Genomic DNA, 18,171 nt, shown 5'->3' with positions numbered 1-18,171 from the left:
AAGAAAGTATGCTCTAACCTTGTAGTTCCCACTCCTTTGTTTCAGGCAAAGAAATTATTTCTTTGAAGTGATATTTGGGTAAGTCATCATCAGAAGGAAAATGAATAAATGTAAAATAATTTTCTCTTAGTTCCAGTAAGCAGCTGGCCAGTATTACTATTACCAGATCCAAAAAGCAACCAGCCAATACTACTGTTACCAGATAAACTGGTAAAGGACACGTTCTTGAGCTGTGAAGACATTAAGAATCATACACTATGCATTGCTAAAGATACATATTACTGATATGTTAAGCATTAACTATCTGTGCAGTTACATCTGTAAAAGTCATTATCTTGCCTATGTGATATGGGATATACTTTTCCACTTGTTGAGATGACATAATCAACACAAAAAGTCAGCAGAGAACAATGCAGAGCAAGGGGGGATACCCTATGCTTTCTGTCTTATTTCACACTTTTCAAGAAACTTAGTAAATACATGGTATTGTTCGGTATAGGAATTGGTGATATTCCTCAGCATTATTTAACTACAAAATGCAAATCCATTACAGTCATTAGACATAGTCTCGTAGAAATTTGTGACTTAGTATTTTATCCCTCAAGGTACTAAATACTTTAATAGGAATGTATTGAAACAATGCCCCACATCAAAATTAGTTTTGTTTTCCTAAAACCTCTCTCTAATCGTTAGATTTCTGATAGCATCCAAATTACATATTATAATCATGGTAAAGGTATTAAAAACTGGATTTACAATGGCATTGAGCACCCGTATCTCTTTGTAAAGGCAGAGAGACTCAGATATTCAACACCTCAATAGCATATTGTCATTTAGATGATACAAAATGCAACACATGCCAATAAACACAAGGCTGATTTAATTTTGTATCTGTTCACTTTATTGATTTATTTGGAATACTGCTGAGTTTACAGTGCTGCATACTAATTCCTGCCAGAATCTGGCTTCACTGCTCACACTGAGCATCATTTTACTCTCAGGGTAGTCAGTGGGACACACCATGTGAAGTAGGGCAGCAGAATATGACTCTTGTAGGAGACAACTGTATATTGTACTGTATATTTTATTTCATACTAATCTTACTTTATTGTTCTCAAATAAAGTGGGAGCTCTATGTAAATCCTTTATTTGCATTTCTACTCACTAAAGAACACACATTCCATTTTTAATTTTTCAGTGGTGAGTTCTACTTGTAACTACTGAGAATCTTTCAAGGGTTCCAAGAATTACGACTGTTTTAAAGCGAATATTCCTTTTCAAGCGTATAAATTAATATATGTAGAGACCTCTCTTCCATGTTACCACCTTCTCCGTGCTGCTTTGAGTTTTACTGAGGAGGTTTCTAACAATGCTACAAAAGTTAAATGCCTTTAAAAAAAAACCAGAACTTCATGCAATTCTTCTCTGGGAATTGACTCCATAAATCTGCCTGGAGATCCTATGGATCCTATGGAGTGACTAGGGAGTGATATAGCCCACACTGAAATTTTTAATAATGTACCAGATAATAGCATGAGAGATTCAAAATAATAATTCTCCTCGTTCTTCTGTGATTTTCATCATTATTTTTGTTGTTTTTTTTTAATATAACTACCCTTGCACTTATGTCATAAAAATTTCTGCCTTTTTCTCTTTTTTAATATTTGTATTCAAGACAAACAACAGGAGGTTGAAATCAGGCCATTTAAAAGAAACATCTGCTGACATTTATTCATATGCTACATGTTCCACTTTCATCATTGAATGTAATGATAAACACACATTCCAGTCAATAATGGCAATTCCCAGCCAAGCTTTACAAATGGTCTCTTTAACACCTAAACTGACAGCTCGGGAGAATTTGAGATAGAAGCTAAATATGGTACATTTGGACACTATTTCCCTAAGCCTAGAATGACTAGAAGACTTTAACAAGCAAATACACTGTGGGTATGTGGGTACAGTCTTGACTAATACAGGTAAATCTATTATTTAACTTTTGTGTTTTACAAAGAACAACTTTGAAAAGAAGAATTTTTTGAGGCATGACTGCATATTCTTCCTTGAAAAATAATTATATTTTCTTCAAACAGGAGAACTAATATTAATGGAACCTGAAATTTGAAAAAAGTTTGTTTTTTAAAATAGAAATATTTTGTCTCTTTTTGGCTTATTGTTTCATATATCAAGCTTATTAATTGCTATTGCTTTAAAATCATTTATGTAAATTTGATTTTAAAGCAATATCATCAAGAGCTACATTGCTCCCTTATTTAATTCATGCTTTTGTGTAAGACTGTCTTATGAGCTGCCATATTGCAAAATATTATTTCATTTGAAAGCAATGTTTCTCAGTTATGTATGACCAAAGATGTTATGAAAAAATTATTAGAGGTTTCATGACAGGAATAAACTGAAAATGTCTCATCACTTTGTATGCATGTAAATATATTATTCTGAAACAATAATGACCTCTTTTTGTATTTCTAACTATACTCTTTTCCATTTCAGTTCAGATTGATTAACCTTCTTGTAACTGAATCATAAACTGATTTTAAGTCAAGCAGAAAATCACAGCTTTTCCAAACTCCTTCATGTGTGAATAGTTTCTCCTTTCAAAACTCTTGTACAGTTCAAAACAGGTCATTCATTATTTAGCAAGAGGGCAAAATTCTACACATTCTAAAATAATGAATGTAAAAATAATTATAGGATCACAAAGTTATCTTGTATAGCATAATGAAAAGCATTAGACAAGAAGACAATGCTGTATCTACTGGTTGAAATAAATAATTTTTTTAAAATCCATTCAGTTTCTTTTATCATATTAAAGTTGGTGGCATTTATCTTTATGAAGAATTGCAAAAATTGAGGTTCGTTTGGTAGTCTTTTACTCTACTGACAATTTGCGTGGAGTACAGTAACAAGAGTCACAAAACTTGCACACTTTGTGTCTGCCTATTTGCCCGTCTCTGCAAATTCATGCTATTGGATGTAGGAGCCAGGTGACCTACCATTGCCCTAACTATATGTTGAAAGATACTACTACTTCTGTTTATATTTCCTTTACTTTTCACTTACACAAAATGATTACTTGAAGCTTAAGATAATGTTGAAAGGTTCTACCCTGCTTTCTAGCATGAAAATCCATTTAATATCTGATAGTGTTTGTAGCAGTAGGACATATATGCATATATATGTGAATGGAGCTGTTCAGTACTCCATACTGATATGACCTGGGATGAGTTTTCACAGCTTAGTGTAAAACAACTGCTACAAACGAAGTAATTAAATCACAATCATAGTATTTTGTTCTTATTTGAGTCTTTAACCTGTGATACGGAACTGGAGGTTTGGGGATATTTTTTCTTTTTGTTGAGATTAATTTCTGAGTCTAGTTTTGAATGTCTAAGTAAAGTAAGTTTGTTACTTTTACTAGTAGAATAAGTAGAATAGAATAGTTAAGCTGGAAGGGACCTTCTAAGATCATTGAGTCTAATCTGAATGAATGTTTACCTTGAAGTATAACAAATTACAATAGGGCTTCAGATTTCTAAATTAATGGAATAGACAAATTTAGTAAAACACCTAGTTCTGTATAGTTAAAATGTGCAGGAGTGCATGCAGTATTGAAATACAAGCCTGTACATCAATGTAAGACAAACTCATCTCGTGCCAGTGATCATAATAGAAATAATGTGCTGCTACAAGGCAGAAGTTTAATGATCTGCAAGTAGACTATTAGGCCACCAGTGCATAAAGCTTGCCTTTTTGAGAAAGCTTGAGAGTAGATAACAGCTATGAAACACAAATCTGTGGATTTGTTAAGTGCTGCACATGGTGCAAAGTCAACTGAAGCCACAGTTTTTGAAGTGATGTAATTGTAGTTAGAAAAAAAAGGTACAATATGGAACATAAGAAGATGGATCCTTCTGATTCTCATAGACAAGGCAATTCTCTACAATAGCATCCAGGTCATCTGGACATTTTTATGATTTATTTTTATTTTATATATTTATTTATGACGCATTATCCACGGATACATCAGAAAAAGTTCCATGTCACAGTGTTCTCTTTCAGAAAATGGCTGATATTCTTGTTTTTGTTTTCTACATTAATAATAATTTCTCTTCTTCATGAAATGCAGTATTACTAAGCATAACTTTTATGATGAATATTTAACCAGTTATGTAATAATTGCTACAATAAAACTTGCCATTCCAGGTCCAGGATTTAGACATCATTTTTCTAAAACAAAATAAATACAGACAACATCCATTTCTCCATAAATGGAGAAAAACAGTTTGCCAGAAGGAATCAGGATTGTAGTCTAGTAGCTTTCTAACCATTAATACTAGAACTATATTTTACTGGAAATGCTGTCTTTCTTGCTTAGAGCTGATGCAAAGCACATGTACAGAGACAAGATTTAGGTTCTGTTGTAAGTCTTCCAAATCAAATTCAGATTTCTGAATATTATGGGCTGTTTCTTTGTCTAAAGCTGGTATTCACCAGTCCATGGTAAAAACAGGTTTAAAAAAATCACACAAGATTTCTAGAAAGATGAAAAACATTAACAACTATGCCATTTTCATGGCAATGCCCACTATTCAGGTGAGAAAGTTTTAATGTTTTAATGAAATCTAGAAGCTTTGCTAGAAGCTTCTGATATCATTTGGCTTGTCACTGAGAATCCAAACAAAAAAATACAATGGCCTTGTTAACTTCAAAAAAAAAGTCTTCTCTTTACATCACATCCTTAGTACTACTGCAGCCCACTTGGCTAATATTACTCTAATCTCAAGAAAATATTGAACATTAATGAACTGTCAACAAAGCTCACAGTGTTACCTCCACATGATACAGAATTCTGTGTCTGTGTAAGGGCAAGTGAGGGACAGAACTCTGCACAACATTCACTGTGAATATATTTGAGAGACTAATCTCTACATTCAGTTTTTCATTTTTCACCCACCTAATGTGATGCAAACCTGCAGGTTAGCCAAAGCTGCAGTCGTTTATGGGTGATTTTACCATCTTCTGCCTCTTTTCTCCTTTTTTTTCTATTTTAACATAGAAGAGAAACATATGGACCCAAGTTTTTAAATGCTATTATTAGGCTTATATATAAGCATGACTGTAATTATGTGGGGATTTCATTTATATTTTTTTTCTAGAAAGACAGCACAGATAAATGACAAAATTCAGGTACATTAACTTTCATTACAATGTTAAATGTTTACATTAAAAACATAAAGATTTCTCTGTCTTAATAATCAAAAGAGAAGAAAGTCAGAAGAACACATTCTGCCAATGAATGTTTCATGACTTTTAAATGGATACATTTTCCAGTATGCACTAGAAAGTTAATATGTTCTCAGAAGATTTCTTTAATTTAGTTGTTGCTAATTTATTCACACTAATACAGGAAAAAAATACTGCAAAATTTTTCATAACAAAAAACTGTGCATATCTCTGTGTTTTAGCTGGCATGTGGTTCTACACAGATGGTTTGGGGCTTTCTTTGCTGCAAAACAGATGGGCCTCCACTGTCCCTTACCAATCAAGAGAGAACTTGAAAATATAGGAATATCTTTACTTCCATTGTGTCCTGTAATTCAAGAAATTAAATGCCTAAATATATAAATATGACTTCCTGTGTAAAATGATGAAATATCATATGTTTAATTTAAACTATTTGTCTATATTTAATGCAAAAACTGTTGGGTGGTAATGGTTTTCTTCCAAACAATAACTAAATATTACAAAAAGTATTGACTAGAACACTGTTAATCTTAGCTGTGTGATATTGTTGTATCTGTACTTTGCTGATACTGTTTAAATTTATTTTAGATGTGATACGATGTCATTCAAAATAATTACCAACTTAAGGGAGCAGCTTGTTGACAGATCATCTTTTATTATTTTGTTCACATACTGCACTCTACGACAGTAGCACAGACATTTATAGCGTGAATATCAACTAACTTTGTTTTGTTCTATATGCATCTGCAATGGGAAGAGTATATTTGGGGCATTCTTTTCGTAGTAACACACCATTTCCTGCCTCATTTTGGAGAACTTAGAGATCAAAAAAATACTCCTGTAGCTAAAACTAAAAGTCCCTAAGGACAAAGAGGGTATTAGTCAGACTAAGGGACTGGATCACCTTGTAGTCCAAACCTTACCAATGCTGATCATATTACAAATGATGCAGACCAAGTCAGTTTGGACCTGAGTGTTCATTAGGGTTGCCATTTATCCCACAGTTCCTGCCCTGATTTCAGTTTTGATTGATTTTTGGCTAAATGTTCTGAGGAAATGCACTGTCTGAAAAACACTCTCATATATTCTCAAATATTCTGACTTGGATATCTCAGAAGTGGGTAGTTGAAATGTATGGAGACTGTAGCACTAAAATACATGATGTCAATTTAATAAGATCTTATTCCTTTACTTTAGCACATGGTCATGCAATGCTTTTGAGCACACTGGACATTCTCTATTAATGATGTTATGTCATCTCGCTGGTATGCAGAGAAAAGTTCCTTAGTTATATACTTGGAAATATTCTTAGGTGACTTTTTTTTTTAAGAGCTTTCTTCCAGCTATAGAAACTGAGGATATAGGCATTTCAGAGCATTACATTAAGGTAATATATCTATTATAATGGTCCATGAATTATAACAGCATACCATTTCTATCTGTGTCTTGAAAATTACAAACCCAGTGCCACTTAACTTCATTAATGATGTACATTTTTATGATCCAGTAGCCTTGTGTGGGAAGGACTCACATTTTGCTATATCTAACTTAAACGAAAAAGGGGCAAGTCATCCAACTAGATTTAAAGTATGCTGATTTTGTTGAATGAATGGAACACTGAGCAACAGAACATCTTTTCTTTTCCTCTCCGATCTTCATTAATATTTATAGTTTTAACTTTTATTTGGTACATATTATGAAGAATACATTTTAGCAGCAGACAGCATCAGTTGCAATGAGCCATCTTTTCTTGTGTAGGTACCGAAAAACTTCTAATTGCAGGTGATGTTCTTTTTAAATCTGCTGGAGTATTTTTTTTTTTATTATCATTTAAAAAGGGAAAAGGAACAGACTAAATAGTCATGGCACTACATCAGAATCGCTCACTGAGATCCTATACATATTAATGATTTTTGAGCAATAAAACACATGAAGCTATAATAATTCATTTGGTCATGCCAAACACTCAGAATCAGGAATGATGAACTCCAGTTCATGGCTGGATGTAAGAGTGTGGTGGTTTCACCCTGATGGGTAGTTAAACTCCACCACAACCGCCTATTACAACACCCCCCCGCCTAAGTTTTCCAGAGGAAACAAATTGCTTTCTCGTTTACAGTCCATTGTTCAAATGAACTCTGCAATGACACCAAGAACAGTCTTGAGACTTTTTGCATAGCCTTTCTCAATGAAAATTGAGCTGCTGTTCAGGATATACTTGGTAGACTTCATGAACAGAAAAGAACTGTACAGTAGGAAAAATGGGAAGGATGATTAAAAGTCAACATTCATAATTTAAGATGGTTTTAAAGCCTGCAGTTCAGTGCACCTCTCTCTTGAATGGGACTCTGTAATATCACTCACTCTTCTGAGGATTTTGTGAGGACTAGAGGGGAGACCACTGTGGGATACCAAAGGGAGATTGTATAGTCTTCCTTGCAGCAGTGATAACCAAGAACAGGGATTTGAAGTAGGATTGGGCCAAAGTCTATGAAGATTGTGGAAATCTGTGGAATAAGGAATAGGGACTGCCTATTCTTGTCAGCTTATTAGGTAAAAGCTATATATTGTTCATTTAATCTGCCCTAATTTTTAACATTCATATGCTAATAATTCCTTATATTATGATTTGGAATATATTTCGAATTATAAATGGCAAATAAATTTCTTAATTTTTTTTTCAAATACAATTAAAGCATTGTCACTTTCTCCCTATTTGTATTTATTTGCCTTTCATAAAACATTCTAAAGAAACATTTTTGACTCGTGATGCAGTGTTACAACAAAGAATGTTTTTCAGCACTTGTAACACAAGAGGTTTTCCAGCACAGTTTCAGAACTTGTTCTTGGTAAGAAACCTTATCTAATCCTGTTTCATCCTTTAAAACTGCCTACATGCATCTCAAGGGACAAATTTAATACTTTGCAACAAGGGGAATATAGCCCTTCCAGACTGAATAGAGGAATTGTTAGGACACCACGTGAGGTATGAATAACATTATAATGCCACCATTTACTTGGCAAGGGAAAAACTGTACTCTTGCAACCAAAACTTCAGAGCTTCTTCCTTGGGTTAAATTTTTTGACCCATGTTATATCCCAAGACACCTATTTCACTGTTGTATTTGGGTCTTCTACCTCTTCTGAAGTAAACACTGAACAAATATAAGTAAACAGTTTGTTTTAGCTGAAGATGGAAAGGCACTATTTAATTGAGTTTTGATGATAGATGTGCTCCAAATGGTGCAAACATATTTGAGTTGCTAAAATAATATTGTCTTACGGCATATATAGCACTACATAAAGGATTTTACTTTAGGGACTTCAGAGAAATTACAACAGAAAGCCAAATGATCTAATATGGAGAAGAACAAAAAATTGTAAAACAATACTTTGGTAGTAAAGTTAAATATTACTTTTCCATATCAGTTTTTTAGGACTAGCATTTGAAGTTGTAATCGGATGACCTTTTCTTTATCTTATTTTCATACCCAAGTGTTGTGGACAACTAATTCTTTTAAAAATATTGTTCAATATGGTGAATATGGTGTTTCTACAGTTTAGATTGCTCCATCTTTAAAAAAAAAAAAAAAAGAACAGCACAAAACAGGTATTTGTGAGATTATAAGATATATGTTAGATATATTTACTGAAGTTTAGGCTTTCTGACGCAGACATAATTTAACATGCTCTCTAATCTAATGCACTTTTTTCTCTTCAAACATTATGAGTAATGTGTACCTAATATACTGTATTAATTATAAATATATTATTAAATTATACTTGGTTACAAAAATGTAGCAAGTAGGTCTGACAGCTATTTTCTTTCTTTCACACATAAAGCAATACTCTAACAATGGACATTTCGGCAAATATTAATGGGCTTACCAAATAGATCATAGTGAATCTGTCTCTTTGCTCTACTGAAGAAAGAATTACATTTCTTGTTTCCTCTTGTCCAGAAAGAATTCCATGAATTAATATGAGATCTACAGCAAAAGCTACTTCTTCCTGCCAAGAAGACAGAATTTTAACCTCTGAAATGGCATGTTACTTCCACTACCATTTGCCATAACATTAGATTTTTTCCTCTCTGATTATTGAAGACATGGAACAATTTCCTGCATAGCATTCTGCAAATCAAACACCAAATCCTAAACTTGTAAGTAAGGATATCCAGTTTCTACAGGTTTCATTGCCTTGCCACCACGTACCCAAAACAAGTTTTACTTTTCCATCTCTTTTCATTCAGCTTGTATTTAAATGCAGAAGAAAAACTCCAAGATAATTATTTGTTTCTTTATATTGTCTTGCAGTAAGTAAAAACCTATGGATATACATATAGAAATCTTTCTGATTGTCTGCTTTTAAATAAATCATTTTCATAAGATAGAATGTCGTGCTGATAAATAGTCATAGAATCATAGAATGGTTTGTGTTGGAAGGGACCTTTAAGATCATCTAGTTCCAAGCCCCCTGCGATAGGCCAGGACACCTTCCTATAGAACAGGTTGCTCAAAGCCCCATCCAGCCTGGCCTTGAACGCCTGCAAGTGTGGGAGCATCCGCAACTTCTCTGGGCAACGTGTTCCACTGCCACTGTTTTAACAGTTCATATGGACATGAGCTCTGAACTTAATCTTGCTGTGATCTGTAACAATGAACAAGACATTTGAACAGTTTGTATCATGTTTTTCATTAAAGATGCTCATTTCATTCTGAAGGATAAGAATCCCTAAATAAACATAGTGCTTTTTTCTTTAAAACAGAACATGAACTGGGTGCTACTGGTTGCTTTATTTGCTTGCATATCTTAAGCAATATCTTCTTTGTAAAAATTTATCTGTTGTCTGTTACAGTCTACTTATTCTTGACTGTGCCAAGAATTGTGATTAGTTGGAAAGCCAGCTTGGTTTCAGATCTCTTAAAGATGAAAGTTCTAGTAAAAATGAACAAATCTGATTGTTTTCTGCCTTGCTTCTTGCAGAACTATTAAATCAGTATAAAGTGTATACATAATGATGTCATTCTTTTTTTTTTTTGCATTTTATGTACACTTTACTGAGTGAATTACTTAAAATTAAAGTAGTGAAAAATCTGGCCCTCAATTATTGCAGATGGTCTCCTTTATTTCAAATTAATTATCATACAATCACTAAGGTTGGAAAAGACCTCTAAGATCGTCTAGTCTAACTGTCCACCCATTACCACTATGCCCACTAAACCAGTCCCTATTTGCCACTTCTGCTGTTTGTTGAACACACCGTGACTCCACCAGTTCCCTGGGCAGCCTGTTCCAATACTTTTTCTGAGAATAAATTTTTCCTAATATCCAACTTGAACTTCCCCTGGCACAACCTGAGGCCATTACCTCTTGTCCTGTCTCTAATTACCTGGGAGAAGAGGCCAATTACCACCTCACTACAACTTCCTTTCAGGTAGTCATAGAGAGTGATAAGGTGTTTCCCAACCCTCTGTTTTTCTAGACTAAAAAATCCCAGTTCCCTCAGCTGCCCTTCATAAGATTTGTGCTCCAGAACCTTCACCAGCTTCACTGCTCTTCTTTGGACATGCTCCATGGCCTAAAAGTCTTTCTTGTAGTCCAAAACTGAACAAAGTACTCAACGTGCAGCCTCACTGGTGCAGAGTATACAGAGACAATCACCTCCCTGCTCCTGCTGACTACACTATTTCTGATACAAGCCAGGATGCCGTTGGCCTTCTTGGCCACCTGGGCACACTGCTGGCTCATGTTCAGCCAGACGCCAGCTAGCACCCCTAGGTCCTTTTCACAGAATCACAGAATCACAGAACTGTAGGGGCTGGAAGGGACCTCTAGAGATCATCAAGTCCAACCCCCCTGCCAAGGCAGGCCCCCTACAGCAGGCTGCACAGGTAGGCATCCAGGTGGGTCTTGAACGTCTCCAGAGAAGGAGACTCCACAACCTCTCTGGGAAGCCTGTTCCAGTGCTCCGTTACCCTCACTGTGAAGAAGTTCTTATGCACATTTGTGCAGAACTTCCTATGCTTCAGTTTGTGGTCATTTCCCCTTGTCCTATCGCCACACACTGCTGAAAAGAGTCTGGCCTCATCCCTTTGCCTCCTGCACCTTAGATATGTATAAACATTAATCAGATCCCCTCTGAGTCTTCTTTATTCAAGGCTGAACAGACCCAGGTCGCTCAGCCTTTCCTCATAAGAGAGGTGCTCCAGGCCCTTTATCATCTTTGCAGCCCTCCGCTGGACTCTCTCCAGGAGATCCCTGTCTTTTTGTACTGGGGAGTCCAGAGCTGGACATAATACTCCAGGTGAGGCCTCACCAGGGCAGAGTAGAGGGGGAGGATCACCTCCCTTGATCTGCTGGCCATGCTCTTTTTAATGCACCACAGGATGCCATTGGCCTTCTTGGCCACCAGGGCACACTGTTGGCTCGTGGCCAACCTGTCATCCACCAGGACCCCCAGGTCCCTCTCTGCAGAGCTCTGCTCCAGCAAGTCATGTCCCAGCCTGTACTGGTGCATGTGGTTATTCCTCCCTAGCTGCAAGACTCTACACTTGCCACTGTTAAACCTCATCTGGTTCCTCTCTGACCAACTCTCCAGCCTGTCCAGGTCTCACTGAATGGCAGCACAGCCTTCTGCCATGTCAGCCATTCCTCCCAGTTTTGTATCATCATCAAACTTGCTGAGGGTGGACACTATCCCCTCATCAAGGTAATTGATGGAGATGTTGAACAAGACTGGACCCAGCGCTGACCCCTGAGGAACACTGCTGAATACTTGCCTCCAGCTGGAGTTTGTGCCACCAATCAATTTTCATCCTTGCAGCTTTCCAACTACTCTGCCCCAAACCTGTAGTACTGCATGGAGTTGTGACAAAAATGCAGGACGCGACACTCAGTCATACAAGTAAAAGCTCATACAATTGGTCTCAGCACATCAATCCAGCCTACACAGATCCCTCTGTAGAGCCTTCCTACCCGCAGGCAGATCTACACTTCCTCCCAGCTTGGTGTCATCTGCAAACTTACTGAAGGTGCACTCAATCCTCTCATCCAGATCATCAATAAAGATATTAATGTTTAATATCTAACAAATAAATTAAGCAGGATAGGATTATGTGCATACTAATGTTACCGAACTCCGGCGACCCTTTTCGTATTACCCTTGCACGCAGAGAACCTAAACCTGGTCCCGACCAGTCACTGCACGTAGCATCAATATGATATGCAGCAAAATGGCGTTTATTGGTAAAAGCTACAGAACTATATAGTGTTTCTTATCTTTTTACTAGACTGTTCCAGAAGCTCAGGCGGGCTTCTGGCCAATCATATTGAATCTCCCTCTTTGGACCTCTTACTTCCAAAAGGCCATATATGGGGTAGTTATACACCTTGTTATAAAAACAAAGAAGGACAGCCTCTCCTGTAGGCTAACCAATAGCAAGTGAATGGGGAAGGGCCTTCCGCATTACAGACCAAGTACTCCGTAACACGCCTAATACACAACATACTAAGGCATGTTAGAGATACTGAGCTTAATTAATAAAATTAAATAGGGAAACATACAAATACTTACTAGTCTTTTATACTAGCAAATGCAATACACCCTACCATATCTGATACAAATGCTAGAAGTCTCGAACCAAAGCTGGTGAATTATACCTTACAAAAGCAGTCTCCTGCCTATGGTGACAGGAGGAAATTACAAAACTTAAACACATTAAATTGTCTCTGTTTTCAGTGTAAATCACCTATATATCTGCACTTCCTACATGAAAGGATAATGGTTAAGACTTTTCAGTATTAAATGAGGTACTCCTTTTCTATGAATAAATCAAAGAGTTTTAAATGTACAGTGGTAGTCTCCTTTATTTTGTGAATTTCTGTCAGTAACATGGAGTGATCCACAATTTTTCTCTGAGAAGAACACTGCAAAGCCTACTAAGATTGTAAGAAATACAGATAATTAGGATAACAAGGGAGTCAGAAAAGTTTACCTCAGTAAAACTGTACCGATAAATATGCCTTCATCTGCTTTACCTTTCAATTGTCTTTGGCCTGTTACCTCTATGACAACAGAAACATTAAAACAAACAAACAGTGTTCACCACTTCCTTGTACTTACACAACTGCATGGACACAACTGCAGGAGTCGTAATATTTCTGTCAGAGTTTAAAAAGACAGGCTGCACATTAGATGCTTGCTAAAGATTTACCAGTCCAGCCAAGATTCTGCTCCACAGTCTTCAAAATGGTATAGGCATTATTGTGTTGAAACAGAAAAGTTGTTTTCTTCTATGGCCTGACTAGACATTCAGGCCTTCAGCTTAGTCAGCATCACAATGTAGCCATCAGATTTGATGGTTTGTCCACATACAAGGAAATTCAGAAGGATTACCCCTTTCCTATCCAAAAAGGCAGTGTACATCATTTTATCCACTGAAGGTTGCACCTTTAACTTTTTTTTTTTTAATGAAGAATTCACTTGTTACCACCTCATGGACTGCCATTTTGACTCTATCATATAGTGATGATACCATGTCTCATCACTGGTAATGATATGATCCGGGAAGCTATCACCTTCAGTCCAATAATAATAGGGCCTAACAAACTTGCATAGGCTATGCTGACATGAATTTACAATAAAAAGGCAAATGTAAAATGGAAGAAATAATGCAATTAATGTAAATTAGAAGTCAGACAATTAAAAAAGTTACCTAAGGAGCTGAAGACATCACAGAAAATTCTATACCTGGCATGGTTCCATGAAATATGAGGATTAAAAGAATATTAGTAACAAAACAAATTATAGTAATGGTACCTACATATGAGGAAATATTACTGACCAATACAGTAAGACCATGGAAAGTATTTATATCAGTATCTCTAATATATTGGAAAGAAGCTGGCTAATATTCATTTTTCATAAAGCTGTAATGGAGTATTTCTAGTCTGCAATGCTAGAAACTCTGACAAGGAAAAACCTTCAAACTTTTTTTTTACCAGCATACAGAAATGGTTTCCAGGTTCATATAATCTTCCTAAAGCTTACTTTTCATGGGATGGATCTTCAGGAAGTACAGGAATATTATAACACTGTGACAAAGAGAAGTGAAGCAACCCAAACTACATTAAACCACTAACATTTGAAAATATAGAAAGCTTATGAAAAAGCTGATAGGAAATTCAGTTGCCAAAGAATTAATACGTAATAATTACAGTCAGCATGAGTCTACCAAAAATGTGTCTTTTCAGACAAAAGTAATTTCATTTTTTGATGAGATTTCAAGTTTGCTTATTAGCAATAATTGTATAAACTTCAGACTAGGTTAGGTATTAATGAACTGGCCAACAGATAGATTCCAAAAATAGAGCATTTCCAGTGTAGTTCCATGGGGTCTGGAACAAGTCCAATCACTTTTCATCACTGTCTTAGTTTCAGCTGGGACAGAATTGTTTTTTTCAGTGTCTGGTATGATGCTATGTTTTGGTTCAAGGAGAAAAATGATGTTGATAACATACCAATGTTTATAGTTGACTGCTAGGCAGTGTTGTATAGAGCCAAGGCCATTCGCAGCAAAGGGCCCAAAAAGCTGGGAGGGAACAGAATTTGGACAGCTGACTTAAACAGGCCAAAGGAATATTCCTTACCATATGACACCAAGTGGAAGGAGTATTGAAAGGGGTGGAAGTTCATCTCACTCTCTTTTGCTGCTTGGGGCCTGGCTGGGCATCAGTCGGGGAGTAGTGAACATAATGAGCAACTGCTTGTGCATCACTTGTTATATGCATATATATAACATAGCATCATACCAAACACTCTGAAGAAAACAATTCTGTCCCAGATGTTTAAGTAAAAATACATTACTCTGATAAAATTTCTAGATGACATGAAACTTGATAAAGTCAGAATAATATGACTCTTTTAGAGGGAAATATAAGGTAGAAAGGGATCACTGTGATCCTCTTAACTTCAGTATAGGTATTAACTAAGGACTTCTCTCAGTCAATGTATTGGAACTAAAAATGTGTCTCAGAAAATTATCCAGGCATGCTTACAGAAATACACCAAACAATCCGCTTCACTACAAAAACCACTTCCATTCCAATCAAGTTGTTTGAGTAGCTGCATATTCTAGTTGTCTAAGATGGGTGTTTCATCTTGAGTCAGAATTTGCCTGGCTTCAAGTTGCAACGATGGTCTTGCAGCTATGGCAACGCAATTTCCAGTGAACTGAACCAGACTTGGAGGTCCTTCTCTCTCCCTTCATTTTGTTGATAGTTTTGGTGATTACTTTCCTATATCATGTAACCTAATGCTAGGTACTGTAACATTCAGAAATGTGGTAGTTGAATCTGCTTCTACAGGGATAGGAATTGACTTGACTTTTAGTATGATAAACACAGCAAAATCTGAATATGTATCACTGATCTAAGCTGATCTACTTTGCAAAAAGATAGTAAGTTTCTTGAATTTAATTAGCACTGCTTCCATTTCTGTGCAGAGATCCTAAAAATGACAACACACATAAATACACCTGTGTAAATAACAATAGAAGTCAGAAGAGGGCATGGAGAACTGTGATCAAACAAAGAAAAAATGTTGAAAAACATACACAGAACTCCTAAGATTGTGCTTCACAGGAAGCAGATTTCATCTTCAATATGTTCAGGGAGATACTGTTAGGCTAACTGGAGGCACTTTTTGGTATTTAAGTTTCTAAGCATTAGTTAGTCTTGTTTGATATTGATTTTTTTTCACATTTAAAACTTGTTTAGAGATGATAAGTGATATTCAACTGTTAAGCTTTGAATGAAAGTAAGAGTATTTAGATGTTCTCTAGATGGGTCAAAATAAAATCAACTGTAATCAAATGTTGAAGATTATTCTCCAGTCACCTGCAAAGTGAAGTACCCTGTCACAAACTGCATTTAAATCCAACAGTCTTAATATTTCTCATTTGTTTCCACCTTCAATACCCACAAAGATGTGTCTGGAGAATCACCAGAGCCTGTAAGACTTGGTATGGATTGTTATGGATTTCATAAGTGGCTGAACTCTAAATGCACATTCTCAGAACTAGACAAAAAGAGCTAAATAGAAAAGAGGTGACATTCCATTCTGGCATATACTGTCTACACTTAAGTTCTTGATCAGAACAGAGGATTTATTTTAATCCTTTTGAGAGCCGAAGTATCTCAGCTTTCCTAAACATCATCATGTTTTAAAACACATATAAGCAACATTCAGCACGCTGGAGAATGGTGCAGCTTAATACATACCTAAGTACTTTGACTATAAGCGTTGAAATAACATAAGAACAATTGATAATCTGACTTTGTAAGCTTGTGGGCCATCTTTGTAGAACCAGATCTGGCACAAACAACTCTCATATTAATGTTCTGTTCTTTTTTATTTGCATAGTCACAGAATCCGTTCTCCAAGATCCACTTTTCCCATGTGGAAATCATTTAAATAAGAATGTTATGCAATAGGTATACAGTATCTGCTGGCATTTTTTTTTTAAATAAGCAAGAGGATTGAGAAAAAACTGAATAGGCACCTGAATCTATATTTTCCTGAAGTAACTAGCCACTTTCTTCAATGGCTGCAAAGGATAATGATTGTGTTTGGTTTTCTTTGCTCATGATGAGAAACTTAAAAGGTAAAGAGATTATTTATGAAATGCTGAGATCTATTCATTCTGAAATCTTTAAAGATTTCAATTCACAAACGCTAGATAATTTTTATTTTGTTTAATAGACCAGTTCAAAAGATTTCAAAAGAAGAATTAAGAAATTGCCCCTGATAGCAGGCTCACAATGGCAGCTGCTGCACTGCTACCTGTTTTTACTTAGGTGGCTGATCGTTTACATTCAGATTATGCTTTCCTGAATAGTTTTTTTACTTATCCAACAGAGGTAATGGTTTTGCTGAAGCAGTAAGTTTTAATCTAATTTTTGCATTTGTTTTCAAACTTCTGAGCAAAATTATTGTTACCAAAATCCAGAGTCAAAATGATTAAGTTCATCACTTTTCTAAGAAAAATAATATAAAAATTAAGAACTTGAGTAAATATATGTTAAGTTGTCATATGATTTACAGAAATAAATTGTGTATCTATTGTCTAGCAATAAGAAAAGTCTAATCTGTCTACAATATCACATTGTGGCTACAATCCAAACTTAAAAGAATCTGTAAAGTTTATCAACCAGTAAATGCAAGACAGTTTTTCCCTGAGGTAATCACTACAAGAATAGCAACAAAAGATTGAAAGCGATTTCAGATGATTAATTCAAACCTATTAGTATTTCCGTCATAATCTTAGAAATATCTTTAGAAAGAATTGAGAGATTTTATACTATCTTGTATTAGATTTTAAAGTCATCAATTATTTCCGAAATGAAAATAACATTTGCCTGATTATCAGGTACACTGACACAAGACTACTTTAGCAGAATACTTAGACTAAAATAGGAGCAAAAAGGTGAATTAAAAGAATATTAAACATTGCTCATTTTCTCAGTCAGCTCTATTTATTTTATAATTCGTTTCTACTATTTTTTTCCCTGTTGTCAGCACTGAAGTGAACATGTAGACCCAGAAAAAAAATTCAATTCTATCTTGCACGTCATCAGCAAATTGTTTACTAAGATTCTGTTTCTGAAAGAATTTTTGCATCTTCATAGGGGTCCATAAGGGAGATATCCTCACAGCCTCTAAATATGTATTTTCAGGACAGTATCTTTATTTTATATTAGTATGCATGATGCAACCAGACTTTGATATTGAATGTAGAATATATAATGTTGACTTTACAAACAGGAGAGAAAAATGGACAGATTAGATCTTGAAACGTGAAGAAATGATATGAAACTTTCCAATGGTGATTAGAGGTAGTTGTT

At 35.5% G+C, this 18,171-nt stretch overlaps 1 long non-coding RNA gene across 3 annotated transcripts in view; it reads right to left on the bottom strand.

Moving 5' to 3' along the window:
* Nucleotides 1-13,332, bottom strand: part of LOC110401951 — a 38,775-nt gene extending 25,443 nt beyond the window's left edge. For all 3 annotated transcript variants that reach the window (XR_002440708.1, XR_002440709.1, XR_002440710.1), the window contains exons 1-2: nucleotides 13,263-13,332; nucleotides 9,154-9,276 (exon numbers count right to left, since the gene is read on the bottom strand). This is a non-coding gene — a long non-coding RNA (uncharacterized LOC110401951). The remainder of the gene's footprint in view (nucleotides 1-9,153; nucleotides 9,277-13,262) is intronic.

This window comes from Numida meleagris, chromosome 6, assembly GCF_002078875.1.
Source record: "Numida meleagris isolate 19003 breed g44 Domestic line chromosome 6, NumMel1.0, whole genome shotgun sequence".
Lineage (NCBI taxonomy): Eukaryota > Metazoa > Chordata > Aves > Galliformes > Numididae > Numida > Numida meleagris.
This window is presented reverse-complemented; position numbering and strand designations above follow the sequence as displayed.